The sequence below is a fragment of the Solanum verrucosum genome, unplaced genomic scaffold (genome assembly GCF_900185275.1).
Source record: "Solanum verrucosum unplaced genomic scaffold, falcon-dt-bn FXZP01000194.1, whole genome shotgun sequence".
Classification (NCBI taxonomy): domain Eukaryota; kingdom Viridiplantae; phylum Streptophyta; class Magnoliopsida; order Solanales; family Solanaceae; genus Solanum; species Solanum verrucosum.
The window spans coordinates 1,484,986-1,503,288 of record NW_026020416.1 but is presented as its reverse complement, the minus strand read 5'-3'; the positions used below and the strand labels follow the sequence as shown (position 1 = coordinate 1,503,288).

Here is an 18,303-nt window from a genome sequence, read left to right as displayed (position 1 = left end):
TATGAAATTCACTGTTGTTAGCGTAGACTAGTACTGGTCAAAATAGCTAAACTATGTATATTGTCTAAGGTTGTTCTTCTCTGAGGTTGTAATTTCGATTTTCATATTAGAGAGAGTCAGGAGGTTAGATGGGAAGGGTAAAAGCCAGAAAACAATTGTTGATATGTATCATTTTGTACCAGGCCTTCAATCATATATACTACTTCTTGTTTCTTGTCTATGTGTAAATGGAGGTTTTGGCATTTCATAAGCAAGGTTAAATCTTTACGTATATATGGTAGATATTGAACTCTCTTAGTGAAAATTCTACCTTCGCCAATGAATACATGTGGTATCAATTTTTATTTAAGGAGTTGTTTGGTAGATTGTATAAAAATAATGCAAAATAGAGTGTATTAGTAATGCTTGCATTAGTCATGCTTATGTTAATTATACATAAATTATTTTTATGTATTGTTTGGTTTGATGCATTAAAAATACCATGTATTGCATAAAAAAATTATTTACAAAGATACCCTCCACTATTATAGCGGAAAAGATGGGATAATTGAGTTTAATTTAGTTAATGCCTGTGGACTGACTTTTCTCTAAGAATACAAGTGCACCTTGGCCTACTCCAAGACTTCAAGTCAAGACTGAGTACTAGTGCAATTTCTTTGATGGTAGGCAGACTATTCCGCTACAACTTGTTTATTTATCCCACAAACAACCAGTGCTCACAACTGAACATGTTGCTCTCTCATCTATTCATTCTTTTATTGTGTAGTATGTTCATTATCATATCTACTGCCACTAATATTCACGAAACTGTTGCCATATCATGCGGCACCAGATGGACGAGTATGGATTAGAGATGCAAGTTTCACTTCCTCATTGCTACGGTTGGTTAACTGGAAAGTCTATAAAGTCAAGAGTAGCTGGCTTGTCGGATTCAGTTCCTTATAAGTCAGCTTGAACGTCTCACCATCAGTTTACCTCCGTGAAACCGGGACGCTTGCACTTCAAACCAGCTTCTTTCAGAGGTTTCTACAAGTCCAATGCCATTTTTACTGTCAAAACTGTGACTTCATACCTACCCTTGCTGCGGGCATCACCTATTTCATAAAAGGAATTTTGCATCAATGTACAAGAAAGTGAAATGTTAAGCATAACATTCCTACCATCTCGAACAGATATACATCCTCAGCAACAACTCACATTGCACCGAAAAAAGTTTACCAAACGGCCAGGTCAGTGGGTGCGCACTGTCATTCGAATGTCTGTAATCTCACATGGAACAGTCCACTTGATTTGGGATTCAGATACCTTGTTAGGCTCCACTTTTGTGAAATTGAACCTATGATGACAGATGAAGGCCAAAGGAATTTCACTATTGTCATAAAAAATCAGAATGCTGAAGATGAAGCTGATGTGATTTCTATATACAGGGACTATGTTGCCATTATGGAGTGTGATATAAGGGAAGGGAAGCATAACCTTTCTATAGTTTTGCAGCCAAAGTTTTCTAAAATCAGTAAACATACTGACGCCATCTTGAATGGGCTAGAAGTCTTCAAGATAAGCAACCCTGACAACAATCTTGGCAGTGTGAGCACTGCACATCCTGTTAGCAGTTCAACACCAGAGCAATTTGTGCCATTTTCTACAAAGAATAAAATTGCAACTGTACTGACACTTATAGTCACTTTGATTAATGCAGAGATAAAGTCTTGCAAGACGAACAATGGAATATCTTCAGAAGAGCATCAGTTTCATCAATTTTCACTGGATGAGATGGAAAGATCAACGAACAATTTTGATCATGTTAGTGTGTGTACATTTGAATATTATAAAATCCACATTGCTTTGTCACATTGACAATTTGTCTCTAAGTCATTCCTTTCTCAATTCATTGTTGCATTAGAATTAGAATGTTGGAGGCAGGTGTCCTAATTACTCTTTTGTGGTGTAAATGCTCTTTAGGCTTTATTGCCTTTGGTTACTACCTAGACATTTGCTAACTGCCAGAACGTGGTCTTCCAAGACCATTACTTTGCCATCGAAATTTCACTTTATTTCATTCTTTATTCCTCAATAATACCTTGTAACATATGTAACCTCTAGGCCATTTATCTCTTCACTATTTACTACACCATTATCTTCCTATTCATTGCTAGAAAGACTTTTTCTAGTATAAATAGTGGTGGTCTTCATTTGGTTTAGACACAAGAAAAATATAGAGTGAAATAGTTAGTCAAAAAAGAGAGTTCTTATTAGTTGAAGAGAGGTGTTTTTTTTTGTGGAGCTTTGGACTTAACTCTTGTCCAGAAGTGTTGAGTTATATTTTGTGATTAGGTTGTTGTATCCTGGAGGGGACGAGTCAAGAAGGACTACTACTGGACCAGTGAAAATCATTTGATGCAGTGGGCTTGAATCTCCTTAAAGAGAGCGATATATCCGCGCCTCAGCCTGAAGAGATTTTATTTCTTCATTTTATTTTCAATTGTAATCTTGTAATTCTGTTATTTTGTAATTTTTCACTAACAATTTTAAGGAGATTCATAATGGCTACAATTGAAAAAACCACGGATGTCAAGATGGGAGACCTTAACAAGCCATTTTGATTCAATGGTAACCATTTCAAGAGATGAAAGGGTAAAGTACTTTTTTACTTAAGTATTTTCAATGGTTCTTACGTGTTAATTGAGAAGAATCCTAATGAAGTTGACATCAACTTTATGAATGATGATGAAACTATTTCTCATCTAGAAAAAGTGGAAAAGTACGATGGTGATTCCTATAAGAGTTTATTTATATTCTTAATTGTCTATCTGATAATTTTTATGATTATTATGATAAAAATTACTCTAGTGCAAAGAAAATTTGGAAAGCATTGCAGAGGATGGAGCGAAAAAATATGCGGTTAGTAGATTTTTTCATTTCCAAATGGTGGACAACAAATCAGTGGTAGACCAAGCTCCAGACTTTATAATGATTGTTGGAGAGCTCAGGTCCGAGGAGGTTAAAATTGGAGATAACCTTATTGTTTGTGGCATAGTAGATAAAATTCCACCTTCTTGGAAGGAATTTCAAAAAACTATGTGCCACAAACAAAAGAAAACTTCTCTTGAAACCTTGATAATGAAAATCCGCATGGAAGAAGAGGCAAGGGGCCAAGATGCACTTTTACAACAGAAGAGAGAAACATCACAACGAAGGTAAATTTAATTACTTCAAATAATGCTACTCCTGAATCTCACAAAAATACTTCTTTGAAGCCTAAGAAGAAAAAACTCAAGAAAAATAATGGTAGACCTCCCAAGAAAAATAATGGTGAAAATAACCAAGCACAAAATCAACAAGTTCAAGATAAGGGACCGTGCTTTATTTATGGCAAGAGTGGGCATATTGCTCGATTTTGCAGATTCCGAAAACATGGTCCTAACTTTAGGAAAACGTTACCGAAGAACCTTTTGTGGTGGTGATTACCGACATAAACATGGTTGAGAATATTGATGGATGGTGGGCTGATTCTGGTGCAAACCGTCATGTCTGTTATGACAAAGATTGGTTTAAAAAATATACTCATTTTGAAGAGCCCAAAACCATCATGCTTGGTGATTCCCACACAACTCAAGTGCTTGAAACAGGAGATATCGAATTGGGTTTTACTTCTGGAAGGGTATTAACTTTGAAAGATGTATTGTATACTCCTTCCATGAGAAAAAATTTTATGTCTATATTTCTTCTTAATAAAACAGGCTTTAAACAGATTATTGAATCGGATCAGTATGTAATTGTGAAAAAGGGTATTTTTGTGGGAAAGGGGTATGTTTGTGATGGGATGTTCAAATTGAATGTTGAAATGAATAAAACCTATACTTCTATTTATATGTTTTTTCTACTAATTTTTGGCATGCTCGTTTGTGTCATATTAATGATCGTTATGTTGGAATCATGAGTAGTTTAGGATTAATCCCAATGGTTAAAAAGAATTTTGAAAAATGTGAGCCTTGTAGTAAAGCCAAAATCACTAAACGGCCTCATTTCCAAGTTGAAAGAAAAAAATTGATTTTTTAGAATTAGTTCATACTGATATTTGTGAACTTGGTGGAATTTTAACTCGTGGAGGTAATAGGTATTTTATCACTTTAATTGATGATTTTTCTAAGTTTACATATGTTTACTTGATGAAAAATAAAAGTGATGCTTTTGAAAAATTTAAAACTTCTCCCCATGAGGTTGAAAATCAATTTGGAAGAAAATAAAAAGGATTAGAAGTGATAGAGGCCGTTAATATGAGTCAAATGAGTTTAATTCTTTTGTTAGATCATTAGGAATAATTCATGAAACTACTCTTCCTTATTCTCCTTCATCTAATGGTGTAGCGGAAAGGAAAAGTACAACTTTGGTTGAATTGACTAATGTCATGCGTATTGAGTCACATGCACCTTTAAATTTTTGGGGTGAAGCTACTTTGACTACTTGTTATGTGTTGAATCCAGTGCCTCATAAAAAGTCTAAATTGACACCTTTTGAATTGTGGAAAGGTTACAAGCCAACTTTGGGATATCTAAGAGTTTGGGGTTGTCTAGCTTTTGTGAGGCTAATGGATCCCAATTTTACAAAGTTGGGTAAGAAAGTTACTACTTGTGCTTTTCTTGGTTATGCTTCAAATAGTAAAACCTATAGATTTTTTAATCTTGAAGATAATGTTATAATTGAATCCGGTGATGTTATTTTCATGAAAATAAATTCCCTTTTGATTCTAAAAATAGTGGAGGTCAAAGGATTGAACAATATATTTTGTCACTACCTAGTTCTTCTACTTCTACTTTGAAAAATAAAGAAATTGATGATTTTGAGTTAAGAAGAAGTAAAATAGCTAGAGTAGAAAAAGATTTTGGTCCTGTTTTTTTTGTGTTTAATGTTGGAGATGACCCCCTCACTTTGAAAAAAGTTTTATCTTCACATGACTCCAATTTTTGGAAAGAGACTGTAAATGATGAAATGGAATCACTGATTTCTAATAAAACTTGGAAGTTAGTTGATGTAACACCCCGCTACTAGAAAGATATAGAATTAGAAAGAAACTGTTTTTGGAAAATAATCAAATTTGGAAAGTTTGACAAAGTTAAGTTAAGTATGAGTTTTGGGTCAACTTCAAACAACCATAACTCCTAGATCAGGATGATTTAGGTGTGCTACAAGATACCGTAGGAAATATATTTGAATTATCTTTCCAACACCTCCGAGTTTGCTCAATTTCGAGTTTGTATGAGGGAGATATGCCCATTGGAAGTCGGGTTGTCTAGATAAGGAAAGTCTAAACCGGATTTTGGAAGGGTATTATGGTCTTTTCCATACCCAATTAATTTATTTCGTTTTTAGAAGTTTAATTGGGTGTCTAAACTGAGTTATTTCAGTTTACGCATTTCAAAACATGCTAGGGTTTTTGGAGAAAGAACTCCAAAGGAGAAAGGAGAAGAAAAGTTCAAGATTAGTCAAGTTCTTGCGATTTTGGTTGTGGATTTCCCAAAGGATTCAATCCTACGAGGTAAGTGAGACTTTCATAACGTTGGGTTCATTCACCCACGTGCCAAACATGTTTATTTCAGCGTGAAGTCGTTCTAAGAAGATTTGAAGTTTGAATGTTTTTGATGTATGTTCTTGAATTGCTCTCGTTCTTGAATTTGGGTTGAGATTGAGAAGTTTCTTGAGGTTATAGTGTTGTTTCTTTGAGTTGTTTGAGTTATATTATTGTGCATATATACTGGGTATCTAAATCTAAAGATAATTTGAGAAAAAGAACCGAGTTTAGGTGAATTTGGGGTTAGAAAATGAAAAAGTAAAAAATCGGGAGAATCTGGGTACCAAGTCTGCGACGCGGACCTGTTCCTTCAGGATGGAAATTTTCTCTCCGCGTCCGGAGCGGTCACAGACCCTTCTGCCTCGAAATTTATTTTGCGACCAAATATTTAAATGCATCTCCACGTCGCGTACTAGCTTCCAGACAGTAATTTCTTGATCGTTTCTCATGTTTAACTATCTAAAAACACTCCTAAACATCATGAGATCTTTCCTATCACAAATCACAATCCATAAATTCAAATCCAAGGAAAGTTAAGAGTCAAGCCAAGAGAAGTTCATAGAGTCTTCCAAAAGTCTTTTGCAAATATTTTAACTTTGTTTTAAGACTGAGTTTTGAGTTGAGTAAAGAATAAAGATTGAAGTTCATTTCTTCAAAAGAGTATATCGGGACTATGACCAAAAGAGTAAAATGTTTTCACATTTAAACAAGAAAGGAAACTGAGATTTCCAAAGGAGCCTTTGAGCTAGTTTTCAGTAAAGAGTAAATGCTTTCACAATTAAGCAAGAGAGGGAACTTTGATTCCCAAGATAGCCTTTGAGCTAAGTTTTGAGCAATTATCTCAAACCATAGAAAGAAGTTATGTTTTTAAACATAAGAGCTAGTATTATATTTTGGGAGTAGCATTGAGCACCGATATGGGGAGAGTTCAGACAACTCCCAGCCCCCATAAACCATGTAGCCATCATGGGTAGAAAAGGGTCATACTTTTTAGATGACTCCTTAGTGCTTTTTAGCATAGACTAGTGGATCCACTTAGTAGTCAGGTTCTATACCCCTGGCAAGTACCCTGGCAGCGTGAGGCAAGATGTTGTATCATTACATAGCTCTTAAGTGATGGTTGTCGGTTAGAAAAACTCCCACAGAAGTATTTTGTATTCTTATATACAAAGAGTTAATTGTATTTTCATATACATTCAGAGTTTTCATTGTATCCTTGCATACACACAGAGTTACTATTGTATTTCTAAGTACACAGAGTTGTTGTCCATGTTTTAAAGCTTTTCTTTATACTACATTTATTATACTGCTTTATATTGAAATGAGTTAAGTTGAGATGAGTTGAGACCAAGTTTGTTCTTTAAGTTCCCCTTTCAATTTTATGTCTTGTTTAAGTATTCCTCTCGCATGCTTGTATATTCAATGTACTGATGTCATTTGGCCTGCATCATTTTATGATGCAAATATAGGTAATTAGGATCATCATCCAGTGTCTCGTTGATCCAGTCGAGCACTCAGAGTTAGTTGGTGAGCCTCCTTGCTTTTCGGAGGAACCCTTTGATTATGTTTTGTTTTATTACTTTTGGTTATTTCAGTTTTTAGGATGATCGGGGGTATTGTCCTGACATCCCTCTTAGTATCTAGAGGCTTCATAGACAATTAGATATGAGTTTTTTAGTGTTGATATTTCAGTTGTTTGATTTAAAGACTTGAGTTTCCATTTTGGCTAAGTTGAATGTTATTTTCTAAACATTCTCAATTTATCTATTTAGACAGTTTATTGAAGATTGTATTTAAGTACATTTTCTGTGAGTAAGTCTTCTACTAAGAGTCTAGCCAAGCAAAGAGTTCGCTTGGGGCCATCAATGGTTCTCGAGTGTCGTCCCGCCCAGGGTGTAGGCTCGAGGAATGACAAATTTGGTATCAGAGTTCAAGAGTCCAAGGGAGTCTATGAAGCCATGTCTATAGAATCCTTGTTATCGTTGTGAAGTACGCCACATCTATACTTAGAAGGCTGTAACATTTAGGAACCATCTCACTTCTTTTAGATTCATTTCGTGCGATAGAGTTAATCTCTATGAAGTTTCTTTCTAACTCGTGCTTGAACGTGTCCTTCATATCATGCCTCCACGAAGAGCTGTCAGAGGTCGTCCCACTAGAAGGAATGTTGAACCACAGGAGCAATGGGTACCTAATGCACCAGAAGTGCAACCCCAATGAGAGGTCACCAATGAGAGGTCACCAATGTTGAATTCCATGAAGCTATCCGGATGTTAAGTCAAGTTGTGACCAATCAAGTTGGACAGAGAGAGAATCGATAGGAAGGGGTTGATACTTCAAGGATCCATGAATTCTTAAGGATGAATCCTCCGAGCTTCACTGGTTCAAGCATCACTGAGGATCCGGAGAACTTCATTGAGGAGCTTCAGAAGGTTTATGAGATCATGCATGTCACAGATACTGAGAGAGTGGAATTAGTTGCATACCAACTAAAGGGTGTCGCTAGAATCTGTTTTGATCAATGGAAGAAGAATCGAGTTGAGGGTGCACCATTTGTGAGTTGGGCTTGTTTTGAGGAAGCCTTCTTGGGGCGTTTCTTTCCCCGAGAACTGAGAGAATTAAATGCACGAGAGTTTCTCACTCTTAAGTAGGATTCTTTAAGCGTTCATGAGTACAATCTGAAGTTCACCCAACTTTCACGCTATGCTCCGGAGATGGTTGCTGACATAAGGAGCATGATGAGTTTATTCATTGATAGGTTGTCTCGCTTGTCAAGCAAGGAAGGCAAGACAGCTATGGTGATAGGGGATATGGACATAGCAAAGCTAATGATCCATGTGCAACAAGTTGAGGAGGACAAGCTGAGGGATAGAGAAGAGTTTAAGAATAAGAGGGCTAAGATATCAGGGAATGAGTCCGGGCAGCAGAAGAATAATGCCAACCGGTCATCCTTCCAACAAAAACAAAAGGGACCTGCTCCATCATCTTCTAGTGCACTTACACCAAGGAATAAAGGTGAGTACAATAGTCAGAATTCACAGGGTTTCAGAGCTAGACCTGCACATTCTCAAGGTAGTATGGCACAAAGGGGTAGTAAGCATCTTGCATGTGCTAAGTGTGGTAGGATCCACTCAGGGATGTGTCATGATGGCTCTACTGGTTGCTTCAACTGTGGTCAGAATGGTCATTTTATGAGAGAGTGTCCTAAGAACATGCAGGGTAACGCTAATAGGGGGAAATAAAACCCAGTCTTTTTCAATTGCTCTACCAAACAGAGATGCATCTAGAGGAGCTACTCAGGGTCAGGCGGAGGATCAAATAATCTTTATGCTATCACTAGTTGCCAAGAGCAAGAGGACTCGCCAGATGTTGTCACTGGTATGATCCAAGTCTTTAACTTTAATGTTTATTCTTTACTAGATCCAAGAGTAAGTTTATCCTTTGTAACTCCCTATGTTGCGATGAATTTTGATGTCCTTCCTGAGAAACTTATTGAGCCCTTCAGTGTTTCTACACATGTTGGTTAGTCTATTCTAGCAAAGAAAGTCTATCGTGATTATACCATTTCCGTCAATCACAAGAGCCTCATGGATGATTTAGTTGAGTTAGACATGGTAGATTTTGATATCATTCTTGGTATGGACTGGCTCCATGCCTATTATGCCTCAGTTGATTGTAGAACTCGAGTTGTCAAGTTCCAGTTTCCTAATGAGCCAATTATAGAGTGGAAGAGTATAGCAGTGCCTAAGGGTCATTTTATTTTGTACCTTAAGACGGGAAAGTGAGTTTCCAAGGGGTGTGTCTATCACTTAGTCTGAGTTAATGACTTTAGTGTTGAGATACCTCCTATTCGTCAGTTCCAGTAGTAAAAGAGTTTCCAGAAGTCTTTCCAGATGATCTTCCCGGAGTCCCTCCTGAGAGAGAAATAGACTTTGGTATAGATATTTTTCTTGATACTCGTCTTATATCTATCCAGCCATATAGAATGGCACTAGTAGAGTTAAAAGAGTTAAAAGAGCAGTTGAAAGATCTGTTAGAGAAAGGTTTTATTCGACCAAGTGTCTCACCTTGGGGCGCTCTGGTCTTTTTTGTGAGGAAGAAGGATGGTTCTCTTAGAATGTGTATAGATTACTGTCAGTTGAACAAGGTTACAAGTATCCTCTTCCGAGAATTGATGATCTCTTTGATCAACTTCAGGGTGCAACTTGTTTCTCTAAGATAGACCTCAGATCTGGCTACCATCAGTTAAGAGTAAGGGAATGTGGTATTCCAAACACAGCTTTCAGGACCCGTTATGGTCATTATGAGTTTCTGATCAGGTCGTTCGGTTTAACTAATGTACCTGCAACTTTCATGGACCTTATGAATAGAGTATTCAAGCCTTATTTAGATATGTTTGTTATCATATTCATTGATGACATACTAATCTCGAGGAATGAGGAAGATCATGCTAGCCATTTTAGAATAGTTCTCCAAACTCTAAAAGATAGAGAGTTGTATGCCAAGTTCTCTAAGTGTGAGTTTTGGCTTGAGTCTGTGGCATTCTTAGGCCATATTATTTCCAGTGACGGAATTAAATTTGACACTCAGAAAATAGAGGCAGTGCAAAATTGGCCTAGACCCACATCTCCAACTAATATTAGGAGTTTCTTGGGATTGGCTAGATATTATAGAAGGTTCGTAAAGGGGTTTTTATATATTTCGTCCCCTTTGACCAAGTTGACTCAGAAGACAGTTAAGTTTCAATGGTCTGAAGCTTGTGAGAAAAGCTTTCAGGAATTGAAAAAAACGGTTGACTACTGCCCCGGTATTGATCTTACCAGACGGTACGCAAGGGTTTATTGTATATTGTGATGTGTCCAGAGTTGGTTTGGGTTGTGTGTTGATGCAGAATGGTAAAGTTATAACTTATGCCTCCAGACAATTGAAGGTTCACGATCAGAATTACCCAACCCATGATCTAGAGTTGGTTGCCGTAGTATTTGCTTTGAAAATATGGCGTCACTATCTTTATGGTCTTCATGTGGATGTGTTCACCGATCACAAGAATCTTCAGTGTGTGTTTAGTCAAAAAGAGCTTAATCTCAGACAGAGAAGTTGGTTAGAGTTACTAAAAGATTATGACATGAGTATTCTTTATCACCTAGGTAAGGCTAATGTTGTTGTTCATTCCTTGAGTAGATTGTCTATGGGTAGCACCTCCCATTTTGAGGAAGATAAGAAAGAGTTAGCAAAAGATGTGCATAGACTTGCACGATTAGAAGTTCGACTAATGGATTCCACAGAAGGAGAAGTAGTGGTGATGAATGAGGCTGAATCATCGTTAGTGTAAGAAGTGAAAGAAAAGCAAGACCAAGTCCTACTTTGCTTGAATTGAAGGCAAATGTTCATAAGCAAAAAGTAATGGCTTTTGAACAAGGGGGAGATGGTGTATTAAGGTACCAAGGTAGGTTATGTGTACCAAGGGTGGATGAACTCCAAGGAGGATCATGGAGGAAGCTCATAGCTCCAGATATTCTATACATCCAGTTTCTACAAAGATGTATTGTGACTTGAGAGAGGCATATTGGTGGAATGGTATGAAGAAAGGTATTGCTGAGTTCGTTGCTAAATGCCTGAATTGTCAACAAGTTAAAGTAGAGCACCAAAGGCTCGATGGTATGGCTCAGAATATAGAACTTCTGAAATGGCAGTGGGAGATGATCAATATGGATTTTATTAGAAGGTTTACCAAGATCTCGCAGGCAACATGATTCTATTTGGGTGATTGTTGATAGAATGACAAAATCAGTCCACTTTTTACCGATAAAGACTACCCATTCAGCAGAGGATTATGCTAAGTTATACATTCTAGTAAGACTTCATGGAGTCCCAGTTTCGATTATATCAGATAGAGGTGCACAATTTACTACACAGTTCTGGAAATCTTTTCAGAAAGGTTTGAGTTCAAAGGTGAACTTGAGTACTACTTTTTATCCTCAGACAAATGGTCAAGAAGAGTGCACTATCCAGACTTTAGAAGATATGTTGAGAGCTTGTGTGATTGATTTCAATGGTAATTGGGATGATCACTTACCTCTCATTGAGTTTGTTTATAACAATAATTACCACTCTAGCATCCAAAGGGCTCATTATAAAGCTCTTTATGAGAGATCGAGAAGATGCAAAGCTCCTATTGAATGATTTGAAGTTGGTGAAGCTGGGTTGATAGGACTAAACTTCGTTCATCATGCTATGGAAAAAGTGAAAGTTATTCAAGAGAGGTTGAAAATAGCACATAGTCATCAGAAATCCTACACTAATGTTAGGAAGGAGTTAGAGTTTGAAGTAGATGATTGGGTATACTTGAAAGTTTCACCCATGAAGGGTGTTATGAGATTTTGTAAGAATGAGAAGCTTAGTCCCCAGTATATTGGTCCTTACAGAATATCCAAGAGGATTGGTAATGTACCTTATGAGTTAGAGCTACCACAAGAGTTAGCAGCGGTCCATCTGGTATTTTATATTTCTGTGTTGAAGAAGTGCATGGGAGATCCTTCACTTATCATACCTACTGAAGATACTGGTATCAAGGATAGCTTATCTTATGAGGAGATTCCTGTTCAGATTCTAGATCGCCAAGTTCGCAAGTTGAGAACAAAAGAGGTAGCATCAGTCAAAGTTATGTGGAGAAATCAATTTGTTGAGGAACCTACTTGGGAAGGTGAGGAGGATATGAAGAATAGATACCCACATCTCTTCGAATCTGGAGAAGTTCCAAATTAAGGTACTAATCCTTTTCTTGGCTTTTATTTTAAGTTGGCATGTTGTAATTGTATTTTTTGCTTGTTGGGTGTTTGAGTTAGGTGTTAGATATTACGCCTTAGCCTACTAAGAGTAATCTCATTCGAGGACGAATGTTCCCAAGGGAGAGATATTGTAACACCCCGCTACTAGAAAGACTTAGAATTAGAAAGAAACCATTTTTTGAAAAATAATCAAATTTGGAAAGTTTGACAAAGTTAAGTTAAGTATGAGTTTTTGGTCAACTTCAAACGACCATAAATCCTATCTCACAATGATTTAGGTGTTGTACAAGATACTGTAGGAAATATCTTTGAATTATCCTTCTAACGCGGCCGAATTTTCTCAATTTCGAGTTCTTATGATGGAGATATGCCTATTGGAAGTCGGGCTGTCAAGATAAGCAAACTCTAAACCGGATTTTGGAAGGGTATTATGGTATTTTCCATACCCAATTAATTTATTTCATTTTTAGAAGTTTAATTGGGGTCTAAACAGAGTTAGTTCAGTTTACGCATTTACCAAAACACACTAGGATTTTTGGAAAAAGAACTCAAGAGGAGAAAGGAGAAGAAAAGTTCAAGATTCGTCAAGTTCTTGCGATTTTGGTTGTGAATTTCTCCAAGGATTCAATCCTACGAGGCGTGTGAGACTTTCATAACGTTGGGTTCATTCACCCACATGCCAAACATGTTTATTTTAGCGTGAAGTCGTTCTAAGAAGATTGGAAGTTGAATGTTCTTGATGTGTGTTGTTGAATTGCTCTTGTTCTTGAATTTGGGTTGAGATTGAGAAGTTTCTTGAGGTTATAGTATTGTTTCCTTGAGTTGTTTGAGTTAGATTCTAGTGCATATATACTGGGTATTTGAATCTAAAAAGAATTTTAGAAAAAGAATCGAGTTTAGGCGAATTTGGGGTTAGATAATGAAGAATGAAAAACTTAGGCGAATCTTGGTAACAGGTTCGCGTCACGAACCTGTTCCTCAGGATAGGAAATTTTCTCTCCGCGTCGCGGCGCGGTCACGGACCTTTCTGCATCGAAATTTATTTCGTGACAAAATAATTAAATGCATCTCTGCGTCGCGGACTTTCTTCCAGATAGTGATTCATTGATCGTTTCTCATGTTTAACTATCTAAAAACACTCCTAAACATCATGAGATCTTTCCTATCACAAATCACAATCCATAAATTCAAATCCAAGGAAAGTTAAGAGTCAAGTCAAGAGAAGTTCATAGAGTCTTCCAAAAGTTTTTTGCAAATGTTTTAACTTTGTTTTAAGACTGAGTTTTGAGTTGAGTAAAGAGTAAAGATTGAAGTTCATTTCTTCAAAAGAGTATATCGGGACTATGTATTCCCAAAGAGTAAAATGTTTTCACATTTAGACAAGAAAGGAAACTGACATTTCCAAAGGAGCCTTTGAGCTAGTTTTCAGTAAAAGAGTAAATGCTTTCACAATTAAGAAAGAGAGGGAACTTTGATTCCCAAGATAGCCTTTGAGCTAAGTTTTGAGCAATTATCTCAAACCAGAGAAAGAAGTTATGTTTTTAAACATAAGAGCTAGTATTATATTTTAGAAGTAGTACTGAGCACCGATATGGGGGAGAGTTCAGACAATTCACAGCCCCCATAAACATGTAGCCATCATGGGTAGAAAAGGGTCATACTTTTTAGATGATTCCTTAGTGTTTTTTAGCATAGACTAGTGGATCCACTTAGTAGTCAGGTTCTATACCCCTGGCAAGGTATAGGACGACCCTAGTAGCATGAGGCAAAACGTTGTATCATCACATAGCTCTTAAGTGATGGTTGTCGATTAGATAAACTCCCACAGAAGTATTTTTTATTCTTATATACACAGAGTTAATTGTAATTTTATATACATTCAGAGTTTTCATTGTATCCTTGCATACACAAAGAGTTACTATTGTATTTCTAAATACATAGAGTTGTTATCCAAGTTTTAAAGCTTTTCTTTATACTGCATTTATTGTAATGCTTTATATTGAACTGAGTTCAACTGAGATGAGTTGAGACCAGGTTTGTTCTTCCAGTTCCCCTTTCAAGTTTATGTCTTGTTTTAGTATTCCTCTCGCATGCTCGTACATTCAATGTACTAATGTCATTTGGTCTGCATCATTTTATGATGCAAATACAGGTAATCAGGATCATCATCCAGCACCTCGTTGATCCAGTCGAGCACTCAGAGTCAGTTGGTGAGCCTCTTTGCTTTCCGTAGGATCCCTTTGGTTATGTTTTGTTTTATTGCTTTTGGTTATTTCAGTTGTTAGGATGATCAGGGGTCTTGTCCCGACATCCCTCTTAGTATCTAGAGGCTTCATAGACAGTTAGATATGAGTTCTGTAGTCTTGATATTTAAGTCGTTTGATTTAAAGACTTGAGTTTCCATTTTGGCTAAGTTGAATTTTATTTCTAAACATTCTCAGTTTATCTACTCAGACAGTTTATTTAAGATTGTATTTAAGTACATTTTATGTGAGTAAGTCTTCCGCTAAGAGTCTAGCCAGTCCAAGGGTTCGCTTGGGGCCAGCAATAGTTCTCGAGTGATAGTCCCGCCCAGGGTGTAGGCTCGGGGTGTGACAGTTGATTTACCACTGGGTTGTAAAACTATTGGTTACAAATGGGTCTTACAAAAAAAATTGAAACCGGATGGATCTATTGATAAATATAAAGCTAGACTAGTTGCAAGAGGTTTTAAGCAACTAGAAGGCCTAGAAATTTTTGATACTTTTTCTCCGGTAACAAGAATTACATCCATAAGACTTTTAATTTCTATGGCTGCAATTTTTTATTTACAAATTCACCAAATTGGATGTAAAAACTGCTCTTTTATATGGAGACCTAAATGAGGAAATTTATATGGATCAACCCGAGTATTTTGCTAAAGCAGGCCAAGAAAGCAAAGTATGTAAACTTTCTAAATCCCTTTATGACTTGAAACATGCACCAAAGCAATGGCATGAAAAGTTTGATTCATGCATGATTGAAAATAGTTTTAAAACAAATGAGTGTGATAAGTGCATATATCATAAGTCTTGGAATGATTCACATGTGATTATTTGCCTATATATTGATGATTTATTGATCTTTGGCTCTAACATGAATGTGATATTGATGAAACTAAAAATATTCTTAGAAGCCATTTTGATATGAAAGATCTTGGTGAGACAGATTTTATTCTTGGAATAAAAATAACAAGAACATGTGATGGAATTTTCCTTGACCAGTCACATTATGTTGAGAGAAATTTGAAAAAATATAACTTTCATGATTGCAAGCATGTTGATACTCATTTTGATTCAAGTGTTAACTTATTTCCTGTTGAAAGTGAAAATGATGTAATAAATCAAAAGGAATATGCTAGCATAATCGAAAGTTTGAGATATGTGACTGATTGCACTAGGCCTAATATTGCATATGCAGTAGGAGTACTTGGTAGGTTTACAAGCACGCCAGGTAATGAACATTGACATGATATAACAAGAGTTATGAGATATTTAATTGGAACAAAAAATTGTGGTTTGTTCTATAAAAAAAATATCCTACTCTACTTGAAGGATTTTCTGATGCAGATTGGAACACCTTATCAGGTGATTCATGTTCTACCTTTGGTTATATCTTTACTTTGGGTGGTCGTGCTATTTGTTGGAGATCAAAAAAGCAAACTATAATTGTTAACTCTACCATGGAGGCTGAACTAATTGTTTTAGCTTCAGCTAGTGAGGAAGTGAATTGGTTGAGATATTTATTATTCGAAAAACCAATTCCTCTTATTTTAATTCATTGTGATAGCACCGCTGCGATTGGTAGAGTTCAAAACCATTATTACAACGGTAAATCCAGATCTATAAGGAGGAAACACAGTATTGTAAGATCGTATTTGACAAATGATACCATTAATGTTGATTATGTCAAATCTTGTGATAATCTTGCAGATCCTCTAACTAAGGCCTTCACAAGAGAAAAGGTTTGGAGCACATCGAGGGGGATGGGATTGAAGCCTATAAATCCTTGAGTCATATATGAGAAAACCCAACCTGGGGACTAGAGATCATATAACCAGGTTCAAAGGGAAAAAACTAATCACATGATGACTTGTTGTGAAAAAAAATGCACTATTTTTTTTATTCCCTCCCTATGATGCAAGTGTATTGTTTCCTGTAGTAATTTGTGAATGTTGAGTTGATAAAATTCTTAATGATTATTTGTAGCCCGTATGGGTGGAGTGTTAAACTTCCAGGATCACTATCGACAGATTTCACCTATGTGAGTATGGAAGTAGGTCGCTTCCTATGAGAATTGGCTTATTCTCCAAAGCACTCATGAAACCGATAGCACAAGGCCGTAACGTGCTGGCTTTAAACCTCATGTCAACACCTTCACTATTTACTACACCATTATCTTCATATTCATTGCTAGAAAGACTTTTTCTAGTATAAATAGTGGTGGTCTTCATTTGGTTTAGACACAAGAAAAATATAGAGTGAAAAAGTTAGTCAAAAAAAAGAGTTCTTATTAGTTGAAGGGAGGTGTTCTTTTTGTGAAGCTTTGGACTCAACTTTTGTCCAGAGTTGTTGAGTTATATTTTGTGATTAGGTTGTTGTATCCTGAAGGGGACAAGTCAAGAAGGACTATTGCTGGACCGGTGAAAACCATTTGTTGCAGTGGGCTTGAATCTCTTTAAAGAGAGCGAGGTATTTGTGCCTCAGCCTGAAGAGATTTTATTTCTTCATTTTATTTTCAATTGTAATCTTGTAATTTTGTAATTTTTCACTAACAGGTCCTCATTTTGTCATTGGTAGCAGTGGATATGGCACAGTATACAAAGGGGATATTGATAGTGGAGAGACCACTGTAGCAGTTAAGCGATCGAAACCAGGATCTATCCAGGGGGAGAATGAGTTTTAGATGGAAATCAAAATGTTATCTACGCATTGCCATGAGAACCTTCTATCCCTAATTGGTTACTGCAATGAAGGTCATAAGATGGTATTAGTTTATGATTATATGCTTCGAGGATCACTTACTGATCATCTCTTCAAAATGGACAGAATTAGCTCATCTCTCACTTGGGAATGGAGGATTGAGATTGCTATAGGTGCTACACGTGGACTGGATTTCCTTCATACATCTCGAAATAGGGTGATACATCGTGATATCAAAAGCTCAAACATTCTGTTAGATGAAAACTAGGCAAGTAAGAATTCAGTTTTGGGTTATCCAACATGGGCCTGGAAATGAATCAACTACTCATGTTATATGTACACAAGTCAAAGGCACATTTGGGTACCTCGATCGTGAGTACTTCCTGACTAATAAATTGACATGGAAAACTGATGTGTATGCTTTTGGAGTAGTACTATTTGAATTGCTCTTAGGAAGGCGGGTAGTCGATATGAGACTACCTGAGGAACAACATGGACTTGTAGCATGGGCCAAACAATGCATCCAGGAAGGAAAAATTAATAAGCTTATTGATCAGAATCTGGTGGGGTCTATCTCATCAACTTGTCTAAAGGCGTTTATAGGAATTTCTGCTAAATGCTTCTATGGTCATCCACAAGAACGGCTTGCAGTGTATAAAGTAGTGAAAAGCCTGGAATTAGCATTAGTATCTCAGAAGAATAAAGGTGAAGGTATCATTTCATTTGATGAACACACTAATTAAGTGTAAGTGTGTTGAGGGAAAGACAGAGAACAAGATCAAGGTGTCTGAGTTGCGGGTGAAACATGAGAAAATGAAGCATGAATTGGAAGAAATGAAAGTAACACTTGCAAACAGAGATGTAGAAATTGCTCGCCTAAATGCTCAGCTTGAACCAGGCGGAGATGGATTGACTACTTTGAATGTTCATAATGAATGTCTGATTGTTAAGAATGTTGAGCTCATTATATTATTATTTTTGGTTAATTTTTTCCTAGTTATGGAAA

The 18,303-nt window shown here is 36.6% G+C and overlaps 1 pseudogene; it reads left to right on the top strand.

The window, feature by feature from the left end:
* The first annotated feature begins 659 nt into the window (after positions 1 to 659).
* Positions 660 to 18,040, top strand: LOC125840845 (receptor-like protein kinase FERONIA; annotated as a pseudogene).
* Positions 18,041 to 18,303: the final 263 nt, after the last annotated feature.